The sequence below is a fragment of the Dermacentor silvarum genome, chromosome 11 (assembly GCF_013339745.2).
Source record: "Dermacentor silvarum isolate Dsil-2018 chromosome 11, BIME_Dsil_1.4, whole genome shotgun sequence".
NCBI lineage: Eukaryota > Metazoa > Arthropoda > Arachnida > Ixodida > Ixodidae > Dermacentor > Dermacentor silvarum.
The window spans coordinates 35,568,599-35,586,610 of record NC_051164.1 but is presented as its reverse complement, the minus strand read 5'-3'; positions in this window follow the sequence as shown (position 1 = coordinate 35,586,610).

Below are 18,012 nucleotides of genomic sequence, written 5' to 3'. Positions count from 1 at the left end.
TAGAAGGCAGAAATTTCCTTTATCGTGGCCGGCGGAAAGTTGGCTATACATAGCGCGAAGGTTAACCTTGGTTTTCAATGGTATTTCTCGAACGTCGCGGGTCGGAGCGTTAATGCGGCACTATAGAACATTCGCTCTTGAACTTATCGCTAATACATTCTATCATACTGGTTGCATAGTTTCGCGGTCTCTTTGTTTTCTAGTCTTCCATTCTCTTTCCATACTCTGTTGAAGCCTCGGGGACGGGTCGCTATAACTATCAGACCCAATTGCATGGAATATCTACGCTCCCACAGGGACGGATCAATCTCGAAAATGTCGAGAAAAAAAAAAAACAGGCTTCCAAAGAACCATCGTCCCACGCATCTACGTTTATCCTTTCTTGCGCAGCAGCCTGTCTCTCACTCTGCGTCAGAATTTGCTGACGCAATGAGATATAAAAGCTGTGTACGGTGACCTTTCGCTAGACCTCCTCCGAGTTTCCTGCTCCGTTGGCTTTTCGGCCATAGGAATAAGTCCACAGGGTGCGATACCCGCTATGTGCGTGTGCCGTGTAATATTGTATGTCCTTTCTTTTGCTCGTTGTCTTCCTTTCTTGCCTTTCTCATTCTTCTGTACTCCGTATAAACGCCGAACGACGTGAATGGAAGAGTGAACGGGGAAAGTGAGCGGAGAATTGTTAGGAGTTAGAGATGATTACGCATGAAATAGGCACGCAAAGTAAATGTAACGTCGTCTTAAACTATTGATGAGCATAGGAATCCTCGAAATTTGTATGTGTAGAAATTAACGCAATGAATAAGACAGGAACCAGACATCGTTAGGACGTTATAACCAATCTATGAGGACATGCCATTGTATTTTGGCTGCTCCAAACTAGATAACGTATATACTCCCAATATATTTTCTGTTTCTTGGAATTACCCTAATCACGCCTTAAGCAACGTCGGTGTTGTACAAAAGGGCTAGCAATTATGCTTGGTGCTTCAGCACCAACAATTTGTACGACAATTTGTTGCGGCCCTTTGAATGTTCGCTTCAGACCTTTCATGTTTTCTGCAGGAAGTAACGAACATTACACGAGCATAATCACAATTCGGGCATTTTTAGCAGGTTATAATAACCCGCTGCTTGCGCGCTGTAGAATCCGGCTGGAAGTTCTTAATAAGGTGTTGCACAAACGGAAACCATAAACACCTTCTGTTATTGTGCTGTGCGCACACCGTGTTCCCTAATTAATTCTTGCTTACCTTTTCGACACCAAGGTAATATTTATGTATGCGTTCAGGAACAGCAATTATTACCTCGTTGAAGCTTATGTTTTTTTTTCTCAGAACCTGCCGCTGCGGCAAATAATTGGCGCGTGTCGCTGCGCTCCCTATAGAAGAGTAAAAAAAAATAAGTCTGCAGCCGTTACTAAACTTCCCTAATTAAAACCTGCTTTTACCCCCCGGACCGCTGAGCCGTTGCATAGAAAGAAATATGATACGTGCAAACATAAAAATGTTTTCTCACATTATAAATCAAAGTTTGTAACAATCTATTCCCGCATGAACACTTTTGGAGTTGCTAGATCTGAAGGAGGCCTTTGTTATACTTGCGATATCTTTGGGAGGCTCAGATTACATAATGCGAATAGAAACGCTGGTGGAGGCAGCATAAGAAAAGAAGAGTTAGCGTCCTGTGTAACCAAGGAGTGAGGTGGTTTGTAGACGCTTAAGAATTTATTCTCGCCATGCACACATGCCACGTAGAGCGTGAGTTGAAGGTTCAATGATTAACGCTTTCACTACCGTAGACGAGCTGAGCTAGTCCACACGATTTGTACCGCTCCCACCGAAGATGAGCTGGGCTTGTCCACACTGAAACAAGCGCTTACCCACTGCTGCTTTCAAGTTACCCTGATGAATTTGGTAAGTTGTCTTTGGCTTCAACACTACGGCGCAGTAAAAAAATAAAAACGCGCTCAAAGCTTGCATCTTGGCCGAAAAACGTTTTGATGCTGGCAACTGGGATTGAGAAATAGCGTCCTGCTCTGTGGGTGCGTGCAGCTGCAACGCTCCGCTCCGGAAAAAAGAAAAAAAAAGAACGTTTGTTTGCGGATGTTTTGTTGGTCTCGGACAGTGAAGAAGTTTGGTTCTCCGAGAGTGGCAGCGAGGATACTGAGCAAGCATATCTTCTCGGAATCATCGGATTCTGATGTCAACAGCGTCTCGACGTGTCGGCAGTGGACGCCGATAGATGTAAAGAACCCCCCATCACCGCCTCCTAGGTTAGTTTTCACGCCGCGCCTGGCATAAAGATACCCATGACAGAGGATGGAAAGTGTGCGCGGTATTACTACAGAAAGTCGGACAATCTCCGCTGTACAGTGCAGTGAAGCCAACTATCTCTCCATATTAAAAAATATTTTGCGTGTATCTTACAAATAAAGTTTCTTTAGGGATATGTTTTGGTTGTTTCAAGATACGTATAATTATTTAGGCGAAAAATATCGGTAATTTGTTATTATGTTTGACCAAAAATCTAGGTAGGGAAAGTGTTAATTACAGTCTCCCTGTCACGTCGATCCCCGTGCAAAATTGAAACTGCGGTGTATAAGCCCACCGAAAAATGCCATGCTCTAGTTGTAGTTGTCCGACTGTAGTAGGCGCAAGCATCACACTTCTTCAATGATTGTCTATGCTTGTGGAAAGTATATCTGAGTACTTTGAGCTGCTGGCTGGTGACTTAAGTCTCCGTGGCAGAATGGCATAGTTACAATTCCTCATCTTACACGAACTGCTTCCGTACAAAAATGCGAGACGTGAGGTCGTGAAGAAAGAACTCACATATCATATCTATCTTCAACCCGCTTGGCAACCTTGCATTGGGGGACGGAACAGAAAAGAATAAGACGACAGAAAATCCAGTGTTGATCTCGCCGACGTAGTGAAAGTTTTTGGCGTGGTATCGCGGACCTGTAGACGTTAGCTTGTCGAATGCCCTCGCATACCAACTCAGACGTTGGATGATAAATAACAATAATAACAAAAAAATTCACGAATCATTACACTCTGTGAACGTGGGTGACCAGCAAGCTGTTTAGCGCGCGACACAGAGGTAACACATAGTTTTCAACAAAGGTGCGAACATATTTATTGTCCTGGTTGGTGGTCATCATGACGATAAGCACGCACTGACATTCGCGTATCACGTGTGTTATTAAACTTTTCTGTCACGCAAGACGGACATACGCCTTTAAGCAATGGCTCACACCCCCGTAAATGCGGCCTCCCCGTTACAACAATTGAAGAGAAGGGAAATTCTACACCAGAATGATGAGCGGCAATGAAGCCAGCTGTGGAAGAAGAAGATGATGAAGAACGCGGAATCAGTGGCACGAGCGCGATCGCGCGGTAGCGCCGACCCAACCCTTTGCCATTGGTCGCCTTATCAGGCGCACACTACGTCACGCATAACGTCATATATTCAAAGACAAACATCGTCACAGAGATACACCTGTCACGGCAGCCCGGTGGTATAGAACAAACATAGCCAATAAAGAGCACACCGTACCACATGGATATGCTCTATGACGGGCTGCGCTCTCGGGAGGGAATAGGGTAGGGGCCCCTGGTAAAGACAACCATTACCTCCTCTCCGGCACCTCCACATAACTTCCTGGAAAGCAGGAGTGATGTCACCAATGACCAATTTTATTCTTGAATTTATTGATGCTGGGTCTGACAATGGCTGAGAAAGGAAGCTGCGGCAGCGGAACCCGGTGTGGCTTGATTGCGTAATTATGACGTCCAATGAGAGGGGCAGAAGTATGCGCGCTCTGGCGGCATTTTCTGCAACCATTGTGGAAGTACGGCTAATACACATGAGCAGCTCAATGAGCAACAATGGAAGCACTTTCGGTCGCACCTCACTTCACGATGTTCCCAGTACTCTCTCATGTGAGTATGGCCTAAGGTTGGCAACTAGTGTATCCGAAATTATAATCTCCTCCCGGAGCCTGCTCAGTAGTGAATTGTGCTTTTGCCGACCTACCCTAGTACATCCATTCTCGCAGACAGGCTCTCTAAGGTGCAAGCTATAGGTATGTAAGCTCCTTACTTATTTTTCACTGAGGAATACATTATGAAGTATGCTTAGCCACCACTACATTTCAGCTGCTTCTGTTGTCTGTTGCATTATTGCAAATCTCCTCTTCGTAGGAGATTTGCAATAAAAAAAATAATCGGAAGCACTAATGCGCTGTGCGGGCCGGCGCGTTCTATGAATTAGCATTGAGCAACACCTGGAGTGCAGTCGCGGCCTTTGTAGAAGTGTTGTATTTGTAGCAATGCGCGAAAATGATACTTACGCGAACAGCTTTCAGGTGATATCTTCCTAAGCAATCCTATAGGCACCTTTTCGTTGCCGAAATGTAAACGCTGGATGCTGTATTGCGAAATGATCCTACCTCCATTTCTCTCGTTCACGAACTCTGCTGACGTGAGGATTTCTTTCGATAGCATTTAATATCATTTGCTAGAGTAACTTAGGAGAACCAGAGGAACTGAGTGGCTAGACTTTTGTTGATATTTCACCTTCGTCATAAACGGAGGGAAATTGCCACATTCATTCTTGAGCTCTTTAGAACACAATGTAGTCAATCTTTACCGCTAAAGAATTAACTGAGACCTAGAAGACGCTGTCAAAATCCATGACGTCACGGTGAGCTGGTGCGGAAACTTCAATGGGGCGTCGCCACTCGCCTTCTGCGCAAGATGCAGCCCATCGGAATCATCTCTTCTTCAATTGTACCAAGCTCTGTTCGTAGGCTATATAAGATACAGCATGCCGATGCTCTCGAACATGAGACCCAGCTGTGTGCGGACGTTAGAGAGCACAAGCTCAATGTTTGCGCACGTGCTTGGGCCTACCACGCTGCACCTCAACGAATGGAACCATTGCGGAAGCTCGGGCTAGTTCCATCAACGTATATATGCTCTGCGAACCTCTTCGAGTGCACCTACGCTATAGGCAACAGTCCCTATCAGCACTCCCTGCCACACACCCAAACTGCAGTTTTTCAAGAACTATATTGCGTCATGAGAACATTCTGCCGTTTAGATTCTCTTCCCCATGCATTCCTAGTGCACCTCCGTGGGTCCTGCCTACACCGCTTGTTAAACTTCAAACTTCAAATCCCTGGGATTACGAGGAAGTCCTGTGTTTCGTCCATTGGCCTTAAGCAACTTACCCTATCGCACATTTTTACAGCATACAGTGGTACTTGACACGTGTATACTGATGGCTCTGTTACCAGATGTGCCTCCGCCGCAGCCTTTGTCATCCCGCAAATGTCCATCGCTCGACGGTTTAAATTAGACCACAAGACCACTTCAACTGCTGCAGAACTTGTTGCTATCCGCGAGGCAATATGATTCCTTGCAAGAGAGCCTCCTCGCATATGGACTTTATTTTGCGAAGCCAAACCCACTCTTCAAGCCATTGAGTGCGTTGTGAGACAAGGCCCTTATTATATTTTAGCTCTAGAAATCGCAGAGCTTCTCGACATTGCGACCAAATGCGGCCACCACGTCACCTTTTAGTGGATATCTGCACACTGTGGCGTGATAGGAAATGAACAAGCAGACGCTGAAGCTAAAATAGCTGTAAATAATGCGCCAGAAGTAAGCATCACGTTCTCACGAACAGACACGAATTCCCTGCTTCGGTGCGTTATGCGGAACTCTGCACTTGAGTACTGGACCAATCCTGATCGACGACACAAGCGACTGCACAAATGGGACCCAAAAATGAAGTTCCGCATGCCTCATAAACTGAAGAGGAGCATAACAAGTCTGCTACACCGGATTCGTCTTGGTGTTTCACTCACGAGGCGTTATACACATATCATCGGCTGCAGTGACACTAGTCCCAACTGCGATCACTGCCCAGTGCCAGAAACACTTCAGCACATATTTTGCTCATGCCCAGCGTACGCGCGAGAACGGCAGAGCCTCATGTCTACTATTCAGCGAGTGACTAAAAGACTAATGTCTGACGAGATTGTCTTAGGTCCTTGGCCTGACGCCAACAGCGCAGCTGTGGTCATCGAAGTGACTATAGCCTTCCTTCAAGCCACTGGACTCCATGCACGGCTCTACTATGACCTCAACGGGATGGACATGTACATCATCATCATCATCATCATCATCATCATCATCATCATCATCATCATCATCTGCCTATATTTATGTCCACTGCAGGACGAAGGCCTCTCCCTGCGATCTCCAATTACCCCTGTCTTGCGCACATGTCTTACCCCTGTCTTGCGCAGGGACATGTACATACGCCCCTCCTAATCTTATCATCATCATTCATCGCTCTTTTTATCCCTTCCCCCCTTCTCCAGTGTAGAGTAGCAGGCCAGAGCAAACTAACGCTCAAGCGGACCTCTCTGCCTTTCATCAAATAAACCTGTCTCTCTCTCTCTCTCTCTCGTTTTTTATGGCTTACCAAGCGGCTTGTCGTGGCAAAGAGTGATGCTTCTGATATCGTGGAAGGGTAATCTACCAATACAGAAGGAATCATTTTTCCTTTAGAGCCCCTTTAAAGTAGCAAGGACGGCCCAGAAGTGTTTGGCCATGACAATAGTGAGCATCCACCTTCCATATAAAACGCATGGTCAAAGAAGTGCTGCCCAATAGGGAGGGGCATCCCCCCTCCCCATCACACGGGAGGAGGGTGGGGGGGGGCATGCACTTAATGTTCTTTCTTAATGACGTTGCCGTCTGATGCCAGGAAGTAAAGGTTCACATATCGAAGTCATTTTTACTACGTTCCTGTCCACGTCGCATGGAGTGTGCTCGTTCAGATGGTTCGGCCAGCATAACTGACCAACACAAAGTGCATAACGCGGCACTATCGAAGAAAGAAGCCATTTCGCACAAACCCATTGATTACGGCGGAGATTGGATCGTAACCTATTTTCATTTCCTTCCATGAATCTCTCTTTCTCCATTCACACTACATAAGCCACACTTTTAACAGCGAAGGTGTTTAAGCTGGAGATAGTCCGGTGGTGTAACCCGAAATGTGGGCCAATCCTGGAGGTTGTGCAGGAAGGGTCCAAGCGCAATGGGACATACCTCTGTGAACTAGCGAAGCTGAAAGCTCGAGGATGGTCCATCGAGTGTACTCCGCAAAATCTCCGAGTGGCGATGACGTCACCACGCGTGGCCTAGCAACATTCCGCCCCAGCTGCGCCGACTTCACCGATCCTCGCCACAGCTGCGTGAGCCGTGAAGTCAACGCGCGCGCCGCATCGCTTCGCCTTAGCTTTGCCATGCCATGACGTCACTGCGCTGTGCGGAGTGGTTCTTGCGGCTGCGCAGAGACGGAGCGAAGCCATGACGTCACTGCGCCGACCCACGGGATATATTGACCCTTTTCGTGGAGCAGTTTGTTTTAGAGAAACGAGATGGCGCTCCCAGCGGCACGCCATACCTCTCCTCAGAGACCGCGCACGAATACGAAATCATTACCGCTTCTACCTTGCTTCTGTGCGATCAGCCGTTGGAAATGCCACTGAGTTTTCGCTAACGCACTGTGCTCCAAGCACGCTGGAATGAATCATGTGGATTGAAGACGTGTGCAGTAGTTGGCTGCAAAAATAGTGACTGGCTGGTTAAGGAATAGAATGAATCTCTGGGGCCAAGTTCGCGGACCGCTGCTGCAACTGTCCGAACGTGTTACCGGCACTTCGGGATGTACGGCTTTCCTCGAGAATACAGAAATTTGCTCATCCGCCAGCCCTGTATCGCTAACCTTCAAAGAAAGGGCTTCATCCCCAGAACTTCAGCAAGAGTGAGTACCACTCGTTAAACAATGACAAAGGGAGGGAGTAGCGCCGCTTCCTGTCATTGTAAGTTTCGCGCACGTTATTTATGCACATCTGTCTGAAAAAGTAGGAAAACTTACGCCCACTCTATCGCCGACGTATCAAGAATAAGTGAATGGGCGCACACTTGAATATATGCGCACTGTATACGCACACTAAATGACCGACTACACCTATGGCGCCCGAGTGGTCGAAGCTGAATGTTTCGTGACGGTCCACAAGAGTTAGCGGGTTACTAGCTGGAATATATATTTGCTACAAGGTATTACAATGTACAAAACAACTACGTTTCAAGCCTTGGGCGCAACTTGAACAAATCTATCGGAACTGAGCACACCCGCGAGCGATTATTCAGAAAATCAGATAGTGGCCGCACCGAGGAACTTCATTGAGTCAGAAACTGACAAGCCAAATATTTGCCGAATAAAGAACAAAGAGCAAAACACACTAATCCTGGCTGAATTCATAATCGGAAAGCTTGAGTAGTTTGGCATACATATTTAGCCCCGCTTTTAAACAAGCACCATATACGCTGCTTGCGCCGTTTGGACATAGCCTAATGAGCCCCGAAAGCGCTTTTGCATGTTCTCTGAAGCTGTGATTAAAACTTCTGTCGCCCACCTAGTCACCGTCTACGATATCTCCGAAAACAGAGGTTTCTTTAAGCCGCGCCGGCGTCATGCACTTCTACTGTAAACAAGGAGGCCGCAGAGGCAGTTGAGGCAAGCAATGGACGCGTCACCACATAATCAAACAAGGCAGCGCCCACGGGATCGCCGCAAAATGGGTCAATAGCTCCGTGTCGCCGCCGCGGCGGCGGCACAGAAGCCGCATAATCTCCGCGCCGAGCACATCGCCGCGAAGATGAGGCGGCCGAAGAAGAGCGTCTCTCCCGAAGACGAGGAAGCGCGATGCGATAGCCGCCATGCCACTACTCGAGAGCGAGTCAGACGACTTCGGTCCTATCCCGAGTATCGCGTCGCCGGAGCGGCGGCGAAACGTCGGCGATTCTCAGAAGATCCGGAGTTAATATTCCGCGAAACCGAGCGAAAGCGTTTCAGCGTCCAGATACTTTAATGATCGAGTGTTCGTGGCTCCTTAGGCTGTCGATGATTCCGGTGTGATCTCGTGCAAAACGTTGCTGAGGCTAGTCTCGAAGCGTAACCTTGCAAAAACTTGGCCGAACCTTGAAAAAGCTAGGTGGGGTCGCCAGATTCGCCGTTTGCCCCGTGTTCGCACCACTAGCGTAAAGCTGCCCCTAATTTTTACAGCGTAAGCTGTTACGGGTTCATTCCAATAGCCGTTTCGGTTCGCGATGATGCCGCCGCCGACCTTTGGCGGTGTAACCGCTATCGCCGTAAAGAAAGTACCCGCCCTCCGCCGGGATTGAACCCAGGCCCGCTGCGTGGGAGTCGGATATTTTACCACTTAGCCACGCAAGCGCTTTATAGGCAGGCGCACCTTTATAGGCAGGCGCACCTTATAGGCAGGCGCGCAGGCGCATATGACCCGAGCCTCCGCCAGTATAGTAGCGCCATCTAGTTAACGTGCCTGGAACCGCCGCGTGCGACGAGATGCGATTCAGACGCGATGCGATTCAGACGAGGCGTGCAATCAACGCTATCCCGATGTTATATGTGCGCCACGTATTCTGGGTACTTCTTCGGTACATGTTATGGCGTCTCCTCGCAAGGTACGAACCGCTGCTGAAGAAGCGAATCGTAGAGCTACGTGCCCTGCTACAATTAGGCATCAACGGGAAGGAAGGAAGGAAGAAGGAAAATAAGAGGCGAAAGGCAGAGAGGTTAACCAGGTTAAGTGTCCGGTTGGCTACTCTGCACGGGGGGATGGGGTAAGGGCAGAAAAGATTAGAAAACAAGAGAAGTTAAAAAGAAAACAAAAACAAAAAAGAACAAAAAAAACACATCTGTCCGCACAATTCTATAGTTTTTCATGAAGTCCTGTTTCTTTCAAAAAGCGTACTAGCGCTTTTAAAGCAGTTCGTTCCGACGTCGGCTGGTACCAGGGACCAAGAATTCTGGCTTCCGTAAGGGGACGGCTGTCTATCTTGTCGAGCGTGGTTCTGAGGACTTTCCTTTGTGCACTAAAACGACGACAATCACAAAGAAGATGTGCTATCGTTTCTTTGCACCCGCAAGTTTCACAATCTGGACTTGTGGCCATTCCCATCAGGTAGGAGTACGCGTTGGTGAATGCTACTCCAAGTCTTAGGCGACTAATGAGAGTTACCTCCCGTCGTGGTAAGCCATGTGGAAGGCGGAACTTCAGATTAGGATCCAGGGAACAGCGGCGCTGGTTTTTAAAGTCCGTTGAATTCCAGTGGGCTAACGTAAGCTCGCGAGCAAGCGCACGGAGCTTTCTTGCTGCGTCTGTTCTGGACACAGGGATAGCGACGCAATCGGTACTGGTATGTGAGGATCGAGCGGCTGCGTCCGCTTGCTCGTTTCCAAAGATACCACAGTGACTTGGCAGCCATTGAAAGAAAATGTCATGTCCTTTGTCAACTGCTTGATGGTAAATTTCGCGTGTCTCCGCGACAAGTCGTTCGTGGGGTCCACGGCGTAGTGCAGAGAGCAGACTCTGGAGGGCGGCCTTGGAATCGCAGGCATCAACGGGCTCAGCAGACTGCTCTGCAGAGAGCATTACAAGCCGCAGCTCGCCATCGACGTTCGACGCCGACGCCGGGCGGACAGTTTAGATCGTTCTCGTGAAAATCGAGGTGAACACACTTTGCCGCGAAGACCTTGTTGTGCGTGGTGGCGAAATTGGAGCTACTCTTGCGCCGCTCAACCAGCTTACACTGTGACTGTGCTGCGTGTGCCGCGCAGGCCTGTGACTTTTTGATAGACTTTAATAATATTTTTACTTATAGTATCAGGTTTGTTACTGTGTATAAATGGACGTTTTTTTAAGAGGCGTAAGCCGTACTTTCAGGTCGTCTAGGGACGTTTTGGTGTTGCACCACGCTGAAGATGCAATCTGAGGTGGAAGCCTGTGAATACTTTGATTGAACGGTAGCGTTCTTGTATTTTCTTTCTTTTATAAAGGAAATTGTAAGTGGCATTATGTCTCATGGCGTGCGCTAACATTAGCTCTACTATTGTTTTTATGCGACTCATATGAAGCGAACTGTAGAGTAAAACACGTCCGAGTGGCTAAATTTTACTGCAGGGCCAGTTTATTTCTGCTCGATAATTGAGCACTTTGTACAAATTGTTGTAATAACGGCAATCTGATTACAAATAGAAGCATTCATTTTTCCCGCATCGCTTTACTCTTCTTAATCGTATCTTTCTCCGGTATTCCCCATCGCTTTGGCCTTTTATCTATACTGCCATGCATAAAGATTGAGTAGCGTTTTGTTTATCTCGTTCCGTCTTGCTGCAAGCATGCAAGGCTTGCAGAGATTACAAGCACAAAACACGTTGCGACAGAATGAAGGAAAATGAGTCAGTGCAGCACAGAAGTAAGGAAGAAAATGAAAAATAAAAAAAATGAGGGCACATATTCGGATTCGCCATGGGCAATGGAGCAGATATATTTCTACTCGCTGTGATCGATTGCTTGTCCCACGGTCACTTGACCAATCTGCAATTCCCTCTCGGCTTCCGACGGAGCCTTCGCCCTACCATGAATCTCTTTCGGCTCTACTTCTTTGTTGTAGCAGGCCTGTGAACAAGTCTACCGTGTTATATATGTTCAACATGCACGCAAGAGAATTGTGGATATGTTCAGCCTGTCCGTAAATGTGTGAAGGTAACTGGATTACCTTCACAGAATTCTGGGTTACTGGAAACATGAGTGGCAACAGCAACACCGGTACTGACATTTTGTGATGCTTTGTCCAGCCGAAATTTCGGATTTCAGCGAAACGTTCGGATTATAATATCGTTTCAAATGTTAAACGAATATAAGAAACAGGGCCAGATTTTAATGATCATGTCGCTACCGACACTGAACCAGCTAAGCAGCATAAGTCTTTTTACTCCCGTAATTGCACTGCATGTGTCTTCTCTGATTAAATTCTGCACCACCGAGTGCAGAATTTACGTACCTGGCCAATCAGGTTTTCGCTTCCGGTAACTCGCCGATGCACAAACGACAATACGATCACGGAGCTGAAATTCTTTAATCACTTGAGCAGACAAAGTATGCGGGCACCACGCCAAATGCACAGAGGAAAATTTGTAAGGCCTCACTCGGGCTGTATGGGGACTCCGGTATAGTGATAGGAGCTACTCAGTTGCCTTCACTCCTGAGTTAAAGGTTCTCCATTTGATCGTGCCCATGTGTCGGAAGCCTCAATCGCAAGGCCATCTTGTTGTAATAACAGCACTAATGAAAGACAGCAGTGTGTTACGCCCGGCCCGTAAACACACAAGCTACGTATGTTGGTTCTATAAAGACGTTATCACGATGTGAAGTGACAGCATCTTCGTCTCGTAACGAGAGCCATCTTTCATTTGAAATTTATTGCTAGGGGACGTTGGGTATTTTTGCTGATGCTGTGGATTTTATGACAAAGTCCGTGCAGAACGTTTCATCTCAGGCTCATTCTACAACAACATACTTGCGGTACCTGTGGGCGACGAAATATGAGATGACCACAAAAGAAGTACCATTCAGCAAATAACCGACAGTGCCTGGGCGCAGATATACTTAGTAGAAGGCAGTCAGCTAGCCATAAAGACAAGTGTCTAGTTATCGTATCCATGGCAAAAATAGTAAACAGCTGTGGCAACAATGATACAACAAGAGGCAACTAAGAACCGCACGGTATGTCCGGTGCTCGAATTAGTTTTTTTTTTCTGTGCAGAAGCATGCGGCACACGAATAAATTATTTGGAGCCCGATATGAACTGCTGCACGAGAGGTAGCTCAAACACAACTACGACAAGGCAGTTTGCTCATGTATTATTTAAAACGGAACATCACTTTTGTATTGCATGTATTCGGTGTGGAACAAGCAATAGAAGATGCCTCTGAAAGAAATAGAGATACACAAGGGTGCTGACGCAGAAGGCTTATCCGAAATTTGACTAGAGATAGCAAGGTCAGACTAAGATCAGCCTAACAAGCACAGATTAAGTTCAGCTGATTAGTTGCACCAATGTCATCGTACCATTTTTTCAGCCTTGTTTCCACGCAATGTAAGCGCACAACTTAGTTTGAGGATAGGTACAGACGAGGACAAAGGTACCGCGGAGAAATTTATCGCAAATAGGAACTCTCTCAGGCCCTCTATGTGGGCACGTAGTTTTTTATCTTTTTTTATATTTCGCTCACACAGTAATAAATGGTTCAGGACTTTTCCCGCGAAGATAACAGAAGGAAGCCAAGTGCGGACTGTTGCTAAATGGCAGCAAAGGATCCAACTGACAAACTACTGATACGAGCAGAGAATCTGTTCAGTATTGTCTTTTTGTTCCCTCTCTTTTATGTAATAGCTGATTTCCCCAAGGAATCCTATAAAAGGTATTCGTATTGGCTTCAAGTTGGATGCGCCGGCGAAATATAGGAGTGTTACGGTTCCGCCTTCCTCTCTTCATGTCTTCTTAATCGCAAGGACAGGGACAGGAAACAAAGCGTTCTTAGCTAACACCGGCCATTAGCCATCTGCTCCGAACAGGCATAATCGCTCGCTATCCCAGAGCGGACCTGCGGCTAACGGGTGCTTGGCGATGGTTAACGCTTTCTCGCAAACTTTCGCACGTCTGTTCTGCCATAAAAGACAGCGGTTCAGCAATGGCTAGTGGAAGTAGAGCCTTCAACCTCTGAACTATACGTGCAGCTGCCATAGATCCCCAATCGCTTCTTTTTTGTCCCCGTTCTTCTGCCAGACGTGACTACTATTTGTCTATGGTGGCACAAAGGCTTGTCTTTTACACGCTTAGAACTTTTCTTGCTAATGCCCATAGAAAGGATTGAGGATTTACCCTGCGCGATTGGGAAACGCAGTCTGGCAACATTGGTTCCATGTTTGTGGTCTTTCCCTCGAAGATACAAAAGAAAATAGCATGCGCAATAAAAAAATGCTCATCTAGCTTTCTCCGTACATCTATCGCTACACTTTTGTACACATTTGAGCACTACTTCTTTAAACAAAATCGCTAATATGCTTTCAGCACCGATGTTAAAAGGCATACCGTCAAGTAAAGGCGATTGATTATTTACTGCGCGCTCAGCCTCAAAATGTTGTGAGATTCCAGAGTTACGGATATTTACATAAAATTCCCTACACCCTGTTAGCGCAAGCAGGATTTATGTCTGGGAAAGAAGGGGTGTTGAATACATTCTGGCAAGCAATGGTAGGGGTACTGTATGGCAAAGTACTCTGTTACAATTTCAGCTCTACAAAATAAAGACAAAGAGAACGTCCATTGAAAGCTGAGTGCCTGTCGCGACAATTTGGAACGCGAGGACTTGCTCTAATTTACTTCGGCGATATCTGCTCTGCCCTATATATATATATATATATATATATATATATATATATATACAATGAACTGACCTCGATTAATTACTGTTGTCAATGTCGACGCCCGCTCAAACTCAAAATTGTGACATCTAACGTACAGTATTCTATTCCTTCGTTGAGAAAAAAGGGCCTTCGCACTGCCTGATACGTTTTTTTTCTTCAATTACCTACTGCGAAGTAACATGCTTCATTTTTAATAAACTTTTTTTTAACAAGAACGACTGATTATGAAAGCCATATGGTGAACCTTCGCCATGGCAGTAGCCTGTACGCCGTTGTAAATCAAGATGTTACATTGAAAGCAATATACAAAAGCTTCTAGTCAGTGCTTTCTAATTGGTCTTCCCTAATTGAAGTAGGTTTATTATTCGCTTCTTTGCATAATAGTTGAGCACTATCTTACAATGCCGGTTTTTAGGACTTAAAATAAATACTTGAAAGCCGTTTTCGTTCTAGCACTGCCTTAGGCATTTTTTGAATTTAAAAAATTACCCCAGATTTTTAGGATATTTCACTACATTGTGTGTCAGCCAAACGAAAGAGTGTCTTAAACACGTTGCTAAGCGGTCGAATTTCCCCGTCACTAATTATGAACTGAATTGTGGCGAGGATGGTGCTGTGCAGGGGTCGAGTTTTGCTCTGTTGGACAGTGCTTCCTCGCTGTTTTCTCTTTCAAAGCAGCAGTATTGTTTTCCTCATGACTTTTACGAACGTCGCATTCCATTGCGTAAACACTTTCGCCACGAAGCCGGAAAATGAAATTAAATAGAGCAGCTATTGGAGGCGTAATCGCTGCGTGTTCTCGCAAACTATCGAAGGATCCTCTGTTCTCGCGTGACTGAAGTGCTTTCCCTCGTGAGAATGTGTCTTCAACAAAAAGCGTTTTTTTGGAAAATCGCGCACCTAAATAATTGGACTGCCGCTCGTATACAACTTTCAGTTTACTGATGTGTGCATTTATTCATGCAACATTGACTTAACGGCAGCCGTAGTGCGCTGATGGAATTTGACGAGTCAGAACGCCTCATGGCCAAGTGCATTATCTTTTTATGAGCTAACACGACCAAAGGACCAAAGTGCACACAAAAAGAAAGCAGACCTATCACTTATATAATGGTCAGTAACCACGTAATAAATGGACAGTAGACTTAAATTCGTAGTTGTAGATTGCTTAGAATAATATGATTTATAAAAATATTATCTTGGTACTGGTTCCCAGGAAAGGACCAAAGTAGGTCACTGTGAACCAAGAAATGGTACTAGGACGCAAGGAGAAGCTCCCTTAGTTCATTGTATTACATGGCAAAGCATGCTTCAGGAAGAATAGTGAAGGAAAACATTAAGGGGTGCCTTGCTTTGGTGTTACATGTGCTTTGTTATGTATACGTCAAATACATTGCGCTTCACAATTTGTAAAGAACATGGGGTTAAAAAATTAAATCATGGGTTTTTACATGTGAAAACCATGATCTGCTTCTGAGGAACACAGCAGTGGGGGACTTCGGAATGATTTGGACCACCTGGGGTTCTTTAACGTGCCCCTAAATCTATGTACACGGGTGTTTTCGCATATCACCCCATCGAAATGCGGTCGCCGTGGTCGGCATTTGATCCCACGACCTCGTGCTTAGCAGGCCAGTACTATAGTCACTAAGCAACCACGGCGGGCACAACATGCAGTCATTACTTGGCTTTTATGACGCTTTCTTCGATGATCCTTCCAAAGGGAAGCCTAAATATGCGCCGTTCGTCAGTGTGCACCAGACCATTGACTTTTATTTTCGTGCCACGCACGGCGACGGTCCCACGTTTAGTAATGAGTCAGTGTGAGAAGTAATTGATGCACTGTGGAGAAGAACGCAGTTCCCGCAATTTTCCGCATTGACTTTCTTTTGTAAGTTCATTTTTGCTTCACCGCATTCCTGTGGTAGGAAAGGTCCCAGGCGCAAATACTCGGAGGGTATTGTATGATAGAACTCTGCATATTGAGTACAAGGGCTGTTCCATGTATCATAGTCGGTTAGAAGCTGGGTAACGCTGAGCAGGCAAGGCATAGCAACTTGCACGCATGAAGACGAGGAGTCACTTTCAGCATGAGTACTCCCAAAAACTACCACGAATAATTTCTTTACCACATGCTTGAAATGGGTTTCAAATGTATTCTCATAAGAATGTCGGCGCTATGGCATTTTAGAACTCGTGTGATGTATTCTAGGTATAACGCAACTTTCTCGACTTGAAGGTCACGTGAAGTCTGTTCACTTTCTATGCGAGAAGTTGCACTAGAAAGTTCAAGATGAGAAACGCGAAGCTGAATATTACCGCGCGCGCTGCTCGCTAACAATCTTCGAGTCTAGTAAGGAACGCCGAGTGTGAGAACCTCCGTGCATTTTAGTTTCAGTGAAATGGTTACACCAGACTCGCAGCTTGGCGCCTCTTCAACTTGATCCGTTCATTCATCTCGGTGGTCTCGCTAACAAGGCAGAGAATTTAGATTTTCTTCTCTTTGCGACACTCGCCTCTACACTAAAATGTATACAAAAAAGAACCACCGGCGAAGTGCAGTTTCCCAACTGCTTCGCGGAAACCTTGTCCAATTTGTCGAGTGCTGCCTGCAACCGCTGCGTAAATTCCACTTCGCCAGCGAGGGCGATAATTGCGCCGCCAAGATATCTTGGGCATATCGCAACAACCTTCAGGTGACCTGGGTTGTAGCGGAGAACCGATATATTGAAGCGTTGTTGTGCATCTTGCGAGCACTAAGTGGATTACATGGTGGCGGCTCCTTATGTCTGTGTGAGCCTTCAAGCCACTGGGTATTTATATTGTGACGGTTCTCAGCAGTGATCTACGAAAGAACTAGGGTGAACCGAAAATATTAGGTCCCTCACTTTCGCTCACCTTGTAGACGAGAGTGTAAAGATGGCAGAGCGTTACAATGGTCCTGCTGAGGTGGCAAATATTACAAATTCCAGTCGTTTTTACTGCTACTTTATTTGGAAATAATTTTCATGTTCCGTACTGTCGCAATAATTTCTCCTTCTGAAGCTACGAAGATGAGAATGCCCGACTTTGCGATATGATCCTGCTACATGAACCATTATGTGGCACCAATGACTTTTCGAAAGTGTACCCATCTTTTTTTGAGTGGAGTGCAGCTCTGTGTAGCCAATCAGCTAAACTGCAGTTTAGCTGATGGACTGCTTAGACTCATAGGTATTGCTATAGCAGATGTCTGATAGGGGCGATCAGAAAGGTTTGCAATTCGTGTACGAAGAAAAACATCTGCAGTTGGAAGAAAAAGAATTTAAACTCAAGTCCTCACACAAGCAACTTCTCGCGTGTCTGCTAAAGGCATTTGATACCTTTAAAAAATTTCATCTCGCTTTTCAAGCAACTTTTGTGTGGAATATTGCAGGGTGGTCTAATTGTGAAACCATATTGCCTTAGATTCATATGCACACGTTATGACTAAAGGTTGCTTGCGATAGAATTGGATGCTCCGTCTCAACACTGCTCACAGCTCTACATTCATTGCTGCGCCCATTGAGAATTCTATTGAAAGTTTCATCTTAGGAACTGCCTGCTTTGCATAAAAAAAACTTTATCGCGCTCTAGTGCTCAAGCTGCA